The sequence below is a fragment of the Kogia breviceps genome, chromosome 6, assembly GCF_026419965.1.
Source record: "Kogia breviceps isolate mKogBre1 chromosome 6, mKogBre1 haplotype 1, whole genome shotgun sequence".
In the NCBI taxonomy this organism is placed as follows: Eukaryota; Metazoa; Chordata; class Mammalia; order Artiodactyla; family Physeteridae; genus Kogia; species Kogia breviceps.
Window position 1 is genome coordinate 109,050,512 of NC_081315.1, and position 13,220 is coordinate 109,063,731.

At 36.0% G+C, this 13,220-nt stretch overlaps 1 non-coding gene across 1 annotated transcript; it reads right to left on the reverse strand.

Annotated features, from left to right (window-relative positions):
• Positions 1 to 8,876: 8,876 nt before the first annotated feature.
• Positions 8,877 to 8,965, reverse strand: LOC131759042 (small nucleolar RNA U83B). Its single transcript, XR_009336375.1, has one exon. It is a non-coding gene; the product is annotated as a small nucleolar RNA U83B (small nucleolar RNA).
• Positions 8,966 to 13,220: the final 4,255 nt, after the last annotated feature.

Consider the following 13,220-nt stretch of genomic DNA (forward strand, 5'->3'; position numbering starts at 1 on the left):
ACAAATGTAGAGGAGATATTATCTTTGCTTTTCATGCTGCTTTGAGATACCATTCCTCTTCCCTGTCAAAAATCCATCAGAGCTCCACTAAAATACATGTCATCAGATTACATCATCCTTACCTCTCTTTGTGAAAATTATCAACCACAATCCTGTCATTTTTCTTCACTCATTAAAGAATTTGATACTTGGTCACCATCTTTCTCTTCATCATTCCTCTTGATCATCATTTTTGTTGATTTCAGTAGAGCTGAAGATGGAACCAATGACCTGAGGCTTGGAATTACGTGTCTAGCCTCACTTTTACGTCTTCCTCGCCTTCTACTCTGTTTTGAATCCACTTCAGTGAGGATTCTGTTCCCACCACTACAATGATACTGTAGTTTTCAGAGGGACCGGCAACCCCCAAGCTAGCAGAGCCATTGGTTCATTCAAATTCAGTCCTCATCTTAGAATCTCAGGACACGGTTGACCACTCATCTTTTTTGAAACACATTCTTACTTGGTGCTTGGGAAACCACAGTCTTGATTTTGTCCTGTCTTCTGAGAAAGCAGTCTGTTCTCTTCAGACTCCTTTGCTGTCTGCTCCTCCTCCACCACCTGTAAATACTGATGTTTCCTGATCTCAGCCCTTGCCCCTCGGCCCTTGTCTAACCACACACGCTTCCTAAGTAAGCAGTCCCATAATTTTAAATACCATATACGTGCTCATAACTCCCATATTTATATCTTCAGTTTTGACTGCTCCCCAAATTCCAGACTGGTATAACCAACTACCTACCTAATAACTCATTGATCAGGTCAAACACCTTGATTACCTTTTCTTAACTCCCATTTTCAATCAATTAGCAAGTCTCTCCAGTTACTTCCAACCTACACTGTGAACTTGACCACTTCTCAACAACTCCACCACTACCCCATCTGCTAAAGCTCTCATTGGACACTGCAGTGTCCTCCATTCTTGCTCCCCTCCTCTTTATATTTTTTTCTTTTTATTTTTCTTTATATTTTACTTTTTAAAATTAAAGTATGGTGATTTACAATGTTGTATAAAAGAAATTAAATGTCCATCAACAGATGAATGGTCAAACAAGGTGTGGCACATATACACAATGGAATATTACTCAGCCATAGAAAAGAATGAAATAATGCCATTTGAAGCAAAATGGATGGACCTAGAGGTTATTGTACTGAGAGAAGTAAGCCAGACAGAGAAAGACAAATTATCATATGATATCACATATATGTGGAATCTAAAAATATGATACAAATGAACTTATTTACAAAACAGAAACAGACCCACAGACATAGAAAGCAAACTTATGGTTACCAAAAGGGAAAGGGTCAGGGAGGATAAATAAGGAGTTTGAGATTAGCAGATATATACTACTATATATAAAAAAGATTAATAATGACCACCTACTGACTCACACAGGGAACTATATTCAATATCTTGTAATAACCTATAGTGGAAAAGAATCTGAAAAAGAATATATATCTGAATCACTTTGTGTACATCTGAAACTAACACAACATTGTAAATCAACTATACTCTATATTTTCATTTTAATACATGAATCAAATCATTCCACTCCCTTACTCAAAGCTCAAATAAACAATACTGAATCACACTATAAACAAAATTTAAGCTCTGTTGATATACACAAGGTCCTATAGGGTTAGGACCCTGCCAGTATCTCCAACTTCATTTCACACAACATACCCCACTCAGCCTATTATGATTACTGGACTTATTGCTGTTCCCGTAATTCACAAATATATTCCTGCCTCAGAACCTTATCACTGCCAGTTCTCTCTGTCTCCCCTTACTATTTACAAGTCCCTGATTCTCAAAAATTTCTTCCTCGAAGAAGCCATCCTTCCATAAGACAAGTAAACTGGTTCCCACCTCCTGTTAGTCTCTATCTCTTTTCTCTCCTTTATTTTTCTTCATGGCATTTATCTCCAAGTTCAATTACATTACTTATCCATTTAATTATTTATTTCCTATTCACTGTACTAACATAAATAAGTTCTATGAAATACAGAGACTGTATCATTTGAACTATGTTAATGTTAACTAGTAGATTAGCTCATACTGGGTGCTCAATTAATACTTGTTGAATAAAAAATAATAATAACTAACTGTGTGCCAATAATATCTACAATGCAGATTGATAGCACTTATAGCATCTTACTGGGCATGACAATCCTAATGTTTTTGGTTTCTCATTTTGCTGTGAGGTTGGGGGTTATGAGTTATTTATCTGCAGTGCCTTCAACAATTTATGGCATGAATTGAATAATCAGTAAATATTTAACAGATGAAATTACATTTACTGTTTGTTATGTTTTGTATTATTTGAGTCTCAGCAATGAGAGGTTCAGGGAAGTTTTTATTTCCACTTTGCAACAGAACACAAATACCAAGAAAAATGTTTAACTCGTAACCATATATAAAAGAGAGGGAAAGGGAAAGAATAGGAAATGCCAGAAGAAGCTGGAGGTATAGGTTGCAGCCAGATGGGGAAGCACTTGGAAAAACATGCTTGGAAATTTGGACTTTATCCTGTAATATACTGCAAAACAGTTGCACAAATCAGCAGTATAACAATCACATTTGGTTTTTTATACTATGTAGCAATTCTGAGTCTAAACCCTCCATTTTTGACATCTAAACAATTCACTCAACTGAAGAACTGGCAAATTTCTCATCAGTTCTGGGCTGTGTGGCTGGCCAAGTACTTCCCTAATTTAATTCACAGGCAACTCCTAAGGGTTTCCATCTGCACAAGGTCTAAAAAATTAAATCATCCCAGAATATTCTCTTTTTATAAACATCTAACTTATTATTTACTTATTTTTCCATTTATCCAACCCCACATCCATTTATCTGATTATTCATATTTATTGAGCCCCTATCATTTGTGCTAGAAGTTGTGTGAAGTTTAAAAAATAAGTTTATATAGAGAAATATATTTTAATAAATAGGTGAATATTTCAGAGAGTTAGAAATCTTTATTCATTAGTCATAGCCATTGCTCATATGGCATTTTACAATTTATAAAGATTTTTAAATATAGTTGACTCATTCATTATATGAAATTTATGGAATGCTTACTATGAGCTAAGCACTAGGTATATAAAGATACATAAACACCTCCTGCCTTCTAGGAGAAGGCTGATCTGTGTCAGTGTGTATGTGGGACGGTGGGGGGCATAGGACAAGGAAAGGGCATATGTTAGGATGCAGCGTTCACAACAGCCTCAGGTGGGAGTAATCTTCACCATCACCCACGCTTTACAGAGGAGGAAACTGTGAGTCTGGTTTAGCAGGAAGCCAAAGATGACTCTTTACAGATGGCAACACCAGAATATGAATACTATTTATCAACTCCCAAATCTTAGTCCTCTTCTCCTCCCTTTCCCTGTCCTTTCCAAATAATTCAATCCTAAAGCTAGGAGGTGGAGTAGATGAGCTCTGGCATCTAGACCCAGTGCGGGGAGAACCACGATGGTCCAGAACAGAGCTTTGGAGCCCTGACTTATCTCTGTTCCATGTTGTCTGAAGCCTCAGCAAAGAACAATGAAGGCTGGAGATGATTCAGTAGCTGAAGGCCAGACTCAGCTAAAGAGTTACTCACCTATAAAGGACATTATTGAGACATTGGAAGTGAATGCTTGCTGTCAGCTGGCATTTCACCGGTGGATTTCAGACAGAATACTGACACATGGCCACTTGGTATGGTCTCTCTGATTCCCCAGGGCATGGAGACCGAGTTCCAAGAGTGAGCAGTTCCAAAGGGGCGGCAGGAAGCTACACTGCATTTCGTGAGCTGACTTTGGAAGACACATTGTATCAGTCCCTTCAGAGTCACAGGCCCACTCATATCAAGGAAAGAGAACACGTATCCCGCCTGCCAGGAGGAGGACAGTCAACAGCACACTGTAAGAACAGCCAGGCAGAGAAAGACAAATGTGATACCACGTAAATGTAGAATCTAGAAAACAATGATACAAATGAACTCATTTACAAAAAAGACAGACCCACAGAGATAGAAAACAAACTTATAGTTACCAAAAGGGAAATGTGTGGAGGAGGGATAGATTAGGAGTTTGGGAGTAACTGATACAAAACTACTATATATATAATAGATAAACAAGGACCTACCATATAGCACAGGGGAAACAAATAATAAAAGGACAGCAAGTAAGGTGGAAGATCTCTGTGGAGCCATCTTGTAGAACGCAGGTTGTCACAGATTCAGTGAGAAGAACACAACATCAGTTCTGAGATACTCCTGCTAAAAATGTGCCATGTGAAACTAAATATGAGGCATGTTAGACAAAGCCAAATTGAGGCAGATTGTAAAAATAACTGGCCTGCAGTCTTCAAAAGCATCAAGAGCATGAACTTTCAGGCAAAAATGAATTATTCTGGGGGTAACATGTGATTCTGAATTATACCCTATCACCATAAAGGAACATTATTGGGATATTTGGAAAAGTTCAATGGAATTTGAAGGTTAGATGGTAATAATGTATCAAGGTTACTTTCCCAAATTTGATGATGTTATTATGGTTATGTAGAAGAATATTCTTGTTGAGAGAAAATAAATAATACAGTATTGAAGGAGAATAGTGCCTCAGGTCAATAGTATTTCCTCAAAGTTCTTTCTTCCACATTTATAATTCTTCTGCAAGTTCAAGACTGTTTTTATTAAAAAATTCATTCACCTTTTTTTGATTAACCGAAACAACAGCTGGATGCCCAAGGCCATTTCCACCCAAACCATCAAGGAATAGATTCTATTTTTCCTCAAACCAACTGGAAATACATACCAAACCTCCACTTCCCTTTGAATATGCAAAGATCAAGGAGAAGGGAAAAATTAAATTAAAACCTTAATGTGTATGTTTTCTACCATATTTTTTGTTTGTTTTCTTTAGAGGTTTTTTGTTGGTGTGTCTTTTTACTTGGAAGAGAACTAGTGGCTGTCTTGTGCTACTATAAGAAAGAACAACACCTGATTCCTAAATAATTCATGCTTTGTATTGACTAAGATCACAGCAGGTAGTTTAGAATAATCAATCCATAATGTGCCATAATGAGGTTTTGCTGAAGGATACATGTAGAGTCAGGAATTTTCAGCAATCTCTCTATTTGTGTGATTCTCTATTTAGAAGTTCTGCTATTCAAGTCAAGATTATGTTTAGATTTTTCCAACTCAAGAATATTACCTTATTACTATGGATAAATCTGCTCCTTAATTGTTCATTAAATTATTCTTATAATTCCACAAAATCTACTAATCTTTAAAAAAGAAAAAATAGCATAAAGAACCAAAGACAGTTTGAAAAAAATAAACAATGATTTTTAAATTTTCCATTCTCACACATAACTTTTCAATTCCAATCTGCATTAAACATTTTAGAAGTTGTAGAGTATCACAGCATTTCTTACTTTTATTTTTTCACCTAATGTTGTGTCACAAACTATTATCCATATTGTATATAGTTGCCATAACTGTCATTTTTAGTAATAACTCATCTCCCCACTGCAGACTGGTTTGCCCAGACTTCTCTCCCAACACAAACATTACTCCTAATTCAAACCTTTCCTTTCCAAATCACCTCCAACTTCCCTAAAGCTGTATCTCCCTCCTCTAAACATTTGCAACATTTAATGTATCTCTTCCAGTCCACACTTGTCAGATATTACTGGTGTTGGGAGGTCTTTTTCTCTCCATCTAGAGTTCTGTTGTCCTATCTAGTTCCTCCTAACTTCATAGGGCTATATACATTTCAAATTAAATTTAAAGTAAAAAGCCTGTTCCTCATGTGTAGTCACCAGATTTCCACTGCTCAATAGCATGTGTGACTACTGCCTACGATTTTAGACAGGGTAGGTTAAGAATAGCTCCATCATCACAGAAATTTCTAACAGAGCTGCTCTAGATTGTGAGCACCTCAAAGGAACATCTTTTAAAATGTCAGTCCTGCAATTCCAGGTGCAGGTAAAGGTGTATGGAAAGGATATTCTCATTCAAAGGGGAAATGGGTACAAACACTTTTGAGAATAATCTGGTAATATCTAGTAAATTTTAAAATATACAAACTTCACAGTTTCCACTTTTCCATGTTTATGTATATACTCTAGAAAAAACTCATACTCATAGGCATAAAATGACATATGCCAAACGTTCACTGTCGCTTTGCTTATAAAAGCAATAAGTTAAGAATAAAATCTAAATATCCATCAATGAGGATATGAATGAATAAAATAAAGAATATTCATGTGAGAGAAAACTATACAAAACTTAAATAAAAGAATCATTCTTTGTATCAGCCTAGAAGATATAAAAACATATATATATAATAAAGGGAAAAAATGTATGCAATGATATGCCACATTATAAACATGAAAACTTAGGCAAACAACGCTATATATTATGTACATGCACATACAATGTTGTGACAATATAAAGACAAGGACGAGAACATTCAATAACCTCATAGTCGGCTGCTGCTGGTCAAGGTGACGGTGAGAGGAATGAAACTGGGGAAGAGAATTAAGGGATGTAAATGGTATTTGTTAAAGTAATTATCAGTATTATTTATATTAAACATTTTAAAATATAAAGTGACTACGGAGTCATGGGTATGAAATGTACAATGTGGTGAATATAATCAATAATTATATAATATTTTTGTATGGTGACAGATGGTAACTAGACATATTGCAGTGATTATTTTGAAGTGTATAGAAATATTGAGTCACTATGTCATGTAACAGGAACTAATATAGTGTTGTATGTCAATTCTACTTCAAAAACAAACAAGAAAACTCATAGAAAAGGAGATCAGATTTGTGATTACCAGAGGCAGGGGGAGGGGTAAGGAGAGGGGGATTTGGATGAAGGCGGTCAAAATTCCAGTTATAAGAAAAATAAGTACTAGGTATTTATTTATGTAATGTATGACATGATAAATATAATTAACACTGCTGTATGTTATATATGAAAGAGACTAAATCCTAAGAGTACTCATCCCATGGAAAAAATATCTCATTTTTCTATTTCTTTAATTTTGTCTCTATATGAGATGACGGATGTTCACTAAACTTATTTTGGTCATCATTTCATGGTATATGTAACTCAAATCATTATGCGGTACACTTTAAATTTATACATGTGCTGTACATCAATTATAACTCAATAAAGCTGGAAGGAAAAATTAAGCGACTATGAAAAAATGTTATTATTTGTTAATTATGGATGGTGAGCAGTTAGATGTCCTTTCATGATAAAAATATTCAACAAACTAGAAATAGAAGGAAATTTACTCAACTTGCTAAATGCTATCTAAGAAAAACCCACAGCTAATATCGTATTTAATGGTGGGAGACTGCATATTTTCCCCTTAAGATCAGAAACAAGACAAAAATAAATGTGTCTGCTTTCATCACTTCTATCCCACATCATAATAGAGGTTATAACCAGGGTAGTCAAAAATATGAAAAATATGACACCCAAATTGGAAAGGAAAAAGTAAAACTATCTCTGTTTACAGATGACATAATCTTGCATATGGGAAATCCTACAAAATTTCTTTTTTTTCTTTTACTAGATCTTTATTGGAGTATAATTGCTTTACAACACTGTGTTAGTTTCTGTTGTACAACAAAGTGAATCAGCCATATGCATACATATATCCCTGTATCCCCTCCCTCTCGAGCCTCCCTCCCACCCTCACTATCCCACTTCTCTAGGTGATCACGAAACACAGAACTGATTTCCCTGTGCTATGCTGCTGTTTCCCACTAGCTATTTTACGTTCCGTAGTGTATATATGTCGATGCTACTCTACTTTACCCCAACTTGCCCCTCCCCTGCCGTGTCCTCAAGTCCATTCTCTATGTCTACGTCTTTATTCCTACCCTGCCACTAGGTTCATCAGTACCATTTTTTTTTTTAAGATTCCATATATATGTGTTAGCAAAATTAGTAAATGAGATTACAAAAGCTGCAGCATACAAGGTCAGCATACATACATTAATTATATTTCTACACATCAACAACAATTATTGCAAAAATAAAATTAAGAAAACAACTCAATTCACAATAGCATTAAAAAAGAATAAAACACTTAGGTACAGATTTAACATTAGATGCAAGACTTGGGTAAGGACAACTACAAAAAATTATTGAAAGAAATTAAAGAATATTTAAATCGATGGAAGAACATCCATTGTTATGGAATGGAAGACTTAATATTGTTTATAAGGCAACACTTGCAAATTGGTCTACATATTCAATGCAATTCCTATCAAAATCCCAGCTGCCTTTTTTTTTTCTGCAGAAATTGACACATCCATCCTGAAATTCATACGAAATTGCAAGATGATAAGAATAGAGAAAGCAAACTTCCCCACCCACCCCTTACTGGAAAATAACTTTGTTGAGATCCTACCAGCTGTACAAATCTGTTCTGACATTAGGCCCTTCTTCCTTTGCCATTTGGTCCTTCTTAAGTGGTCCCATGAACGTTTTCTTCTCCTCCACAGTCTGGAAGCAGCCATGCCCAAATTTGGCCGTGGTGTCTATAAACTTGAGGTCAGTCTTCTCCAGGGCCCGCCATTTGGTCTGCACCAGCAAGTACTAGGGCAGGGTGAGCACTCACTTCTTGGTTCCCACCACGCAGCCTTTGAGCATGATAAACTAATTGGTCACTTCACTGTAGTAGACAAAGCCACCCTGGGAAGGTGCAAGGCCATTGGGTCAGCACAGATCCAGCATGGGGCTGGAGACAGGTCTGACAACACATGAGCCACTCCCACCCCCCCAGATTCTGGTGGTCCCTGCCACCTGACCAGAGCTGTTCTCAGAGGGAAGACAGCAAGGAATACTTCCACAGTCTGACTCTGACACTATGCAATCATTCAGGAGCCTCATTACTGAAAGGGAAAGCAAACTTAAAAATAAAGTTGGAGAATTAACCATTTCTAATGAAGTGTAGGCTTAGAATAAATATATAGTTCAATGGAATGAAATTGAGAATCCAGAATTAAATCTTTACATTTATACTCAATTGATTCTCAACAAAGGTGCAGAAAAATTTAATGGAGAAAGAACAGTCTTTTCAACAGTTGGTTCTAGGACACACGCAAAGGAATAAAGTTAGACTCTCCTACCTCACAACATACACAAAAATTAATGCAAAATTTAGTATAACCCCAAATGAAAGAGCAACAACCATAGAATTATTAAAATAAAACAGAAGTGTAACTCCCTATGATTTTGTTAAGCTAATTTTTTAGATACTACACCAAAAGCAAGAGCATTAAATGAAAAAATTAAATCACGTATCATCAAAATTAAAAACTTTTGTGATGCAAACAATACCATCAAGAAGTGAAAAGGCAACCCACAGAATGGGAGAAAATATTTACAAACCATGTCTGATAAGGGACTCTTAAGTAGAATATATATATGTAAAAAATTCCTATAGCTCAATAAGAAAAAGACAAGAAAAGAATTTAGAAATGGGAATGAATATGAATAGTTATTTTTCCAAAGAATATATCAGATAGCCAATAACTACATGAAAATATTATGTAAATTATGTTATCTAAAAATGAATACGCAGAAACCTCAGTTAAAAGAGTGAAGAGGCCAGAAGGGGGAGCTCTCATGTACTATTGACAATGATAGCACAGTTCAACAGGAAGAAGAAAGATTTCCTTCTCTTGCCTGGCAAGAGCTCAGCCAATGAGAGACTGTCACAACTCAGTTAATGAAAAGCCATTATACTTCAAATTCTCAATTCTTCAAATATACATACTCTGTTTGCTATAGGCCTCCCAACTTTATTTTTCCCTCCTTTTTTTTTTTTTTTTTTTTTTCTACTTTTTATTTTTTGGCCATGCCATGAGGCATGCGGGATCTTAGTTCTCCAACCAGGGATAGAACCCGTGCCCCCTGCAGTGGAAGCGTGGAGTATTAACCACTGGACTGCCAGTGAAGTCCCACTTTTTCCCTCTTTTAATGAGTTTTCCTCTCCCTGTTGCAGAGGACTTACATGTGGCTCATGATTGTTGTAGATCCCATGTGGCAATTCTTTGCCAATCCTGAATAAACCCATTTTTGTTTGAGAAATAACTGGCAGTGTTTTTGTTCTACATCAACAGTTACTGAAGATGCAAATCAAAACAATAGATACTACTTCACACCAACTGGCTAACTATAGACAAAAGGACATATTATCGAGTGTTGGTAAGGATGTGGAAGAACTGGAACCCTCATGCATTGCTGCTGGGAATGTAAAATGGTGCAGCCACTTTGAAAAATATTTGGCAGTTCTTCAAAATGTTATGCATAGTTACCATATGACCCAGCAATCCCCTCCTGGGTATAGACCCAAAAGAAGAAAACAAATGTCTACATAAAACCTTGCACCCACTGTTTATAGTAACATTATTTATAATAGTCAAAAAGTAGAAACAACCCAAATGTCCATCAACTGATGAATAGGTAAATAAAATGTGGTATATTCATTTAGTGAAATATTATTTGGCAATAACAAGAAATAACACACTAATACATGCTATAACATAGATGAACCTTGAAAAAATTATGCTAAGTGAAAGCAGTCACAAAATATCACATATTGGAATATTACATTTCTACAAAATGCCCAAATCGATAAAGACAGAAAATAGATGAATGGTTGGTTGCCTATGCCTGAGGAGGAGGGAATGAGAAATGACTGTAAATGGGTGTGGAATGTGTTTTAGAAGGGGCAAAAACGTTCCAAAATTAGATTGTGGTAATGGTGGCAGAGCGCTGTGTATATCCTAACACATGTTGAATGATATACTTTAAATAGGTAAATTGTATAATATGTAAATTATAATTCATATTATATTTTATATTTTATATATTTTATATATATATATTTTATATATTTTTTTTATATTTTTTTAAAGTTGTAATGAGTGGCTAAAATGGATCATAGATCTTAATGAAAAATGACAGATACAATCTCATTAACAATACAGTACAGTTCAGTCATTAACAGTAAATTAACCAAATGCAACAGTTTGGCAAACTTCTAACACCTTGACATTCTTTCATCCCTCAAGTTTGGTTTAACTCAAGCCCCACCCCCCATGAAGTCTCCAGTTGCTTGTCCCTGCAGAGATAATTTTTCTTCCCATGTTGCCTAAGACTCATCTTTTACATACTCAGAGCATCGTACCCCATATTGATCTGTCTACCTCCCCACTAGGTTGGACTCAATCTTTCCACATACAGTTCTGGTTCACTTGTATCCACCAAAAACATAGCAGTTTCTTAGTAAATGGTTGTGCAAAAATGGGCCACTAGTGGTAGAAAATTTGTGTTTAATCAGCCACAACTAGACAGAAGATAGGCTTTGCTTCATGTGCACAAAGTTTAGTAAAATAAACTATATTGAAATCATTTCTACATAAAATCCAGATTCCTAGACTTCTGAAAATGTGCAGAAAATCAGGCCTCTATTTCTGCATGTTAACACTCAACTGAATGTTCACTGTTATCGCCACAGTGTTATGACCCCCACCACTCCTGTCTACACACCTGGCCATTTAAATGTATTTATAGTTCCTGCCTGGCTTATGCATGCATTTAATTATGTGATTTCTGTGTTAACCAATTAAATATTATTCAGCTTTCAGTGGAGAAGGAATTCTGTTTTATTTTACTGAAATGACCTCAGAACTAAGACTGGCATTAGAATGGCCCCAGAGTTCCCCAATGACCTACGATTGGGATAAGCGGATGTCTCATCAGAACACGCATACCTTCTTTTATGCATGCCAATAACATGGCAGTAAGGGGTACCTTCCACCTGTGGTTACCAAATAACGTAGTAAATAATTTAGCTTATTTTTTTCACCTCAGTAAAATTCCTGTAAAATGTTTCGGTATTTGGTTTTGGTTTGTGTGTGTTTGTTTTAATGCTCTGTGGGTTCTGCTAAGAAGTCCAGAAAATTTTGCCCAGGAGGTGCGCTCCCTCTAAGACCATTCTCCATTCACCAGTTCCTGTTCTTCAAGCTGACTCATTCCCTTTCTGCCACTGCACCTGTGATTCAACCACCTTGAATGAAGAAAGATAAGAAAATTGATCTCCTTAGTTCAGTCTCCCAAGGCAATAGAAATAAAAACAAAAATAAACAAATGGGACCTAAACAAACATGCAAGCTTTTGCACAGCAAAGGAAACCATAAACAAAATGAAAAGACAACCTACAGAATGGGAGAAAATATGTGCAAATGATGTGACTGACAAGGGCCTACCTTCCAAAATATACAAACAGTTCATACAACTCAACATCAAAAAATCAAACAACCCAATCAAAAAATGGGCAGAAGACCTAAATAGACATTTCTTCAAAGAAAAATTACAGATAGCTAGTAGGCACATGAAAAGATGCTCAACATCACTAATTATTAGAGAAATGTATATCAAAACTATAATGAGGTATCACCTCACACCAGTCAGAATGGCCATCATTAAAAAGTCTACAAATAACAAATGCTAGAGAGGGTATGGAGAAAAGGGAACCCTTCTACACTGTTGGTGGGAATGTAAGTTGGTGCAACAACTGTGGAGAACAGTATGGAGGTTCCACAGAAAACTGAAAATAGAGTCGCCATGTGATCCAGCAATCCCACTCCTGGGCATATATCCAGACAAAACTATAATTCAAAAAGATACACATATCCCTATGTTCATAGCAGCACTATTCATAATAGCCAAAAGATGGAAACAACCTAAATGTCCATTGACGGATGGATAAAGAAGATATGGTACATATATACAATGGAATACTACACAGCTATAAAAAAGAATGAAATAATGCCATGTGCAGCAACATGGATGCAACTAGAGATTATCATACTAAATGAAGTAAGTCAGAAAGAGAAAGACAAATACCATATGATATCACTTATATGTGGAATCTAAAATATGACACAAATGAACATATCTATGAAACAGAAACCAAATCATGGACATAGAGAACAGACTGGTGGTTGCCAAGGGGGAGGGGGTTGGGAGAGGGATGGAGTGGGAGGTTGGGGTTAGCAGATGTGAGCTATTATATATAGAATGGATAAACACCTAGGTCCTACTGTATAGCACAGAGAACCATATTTAATATCCTGTGATAAACCA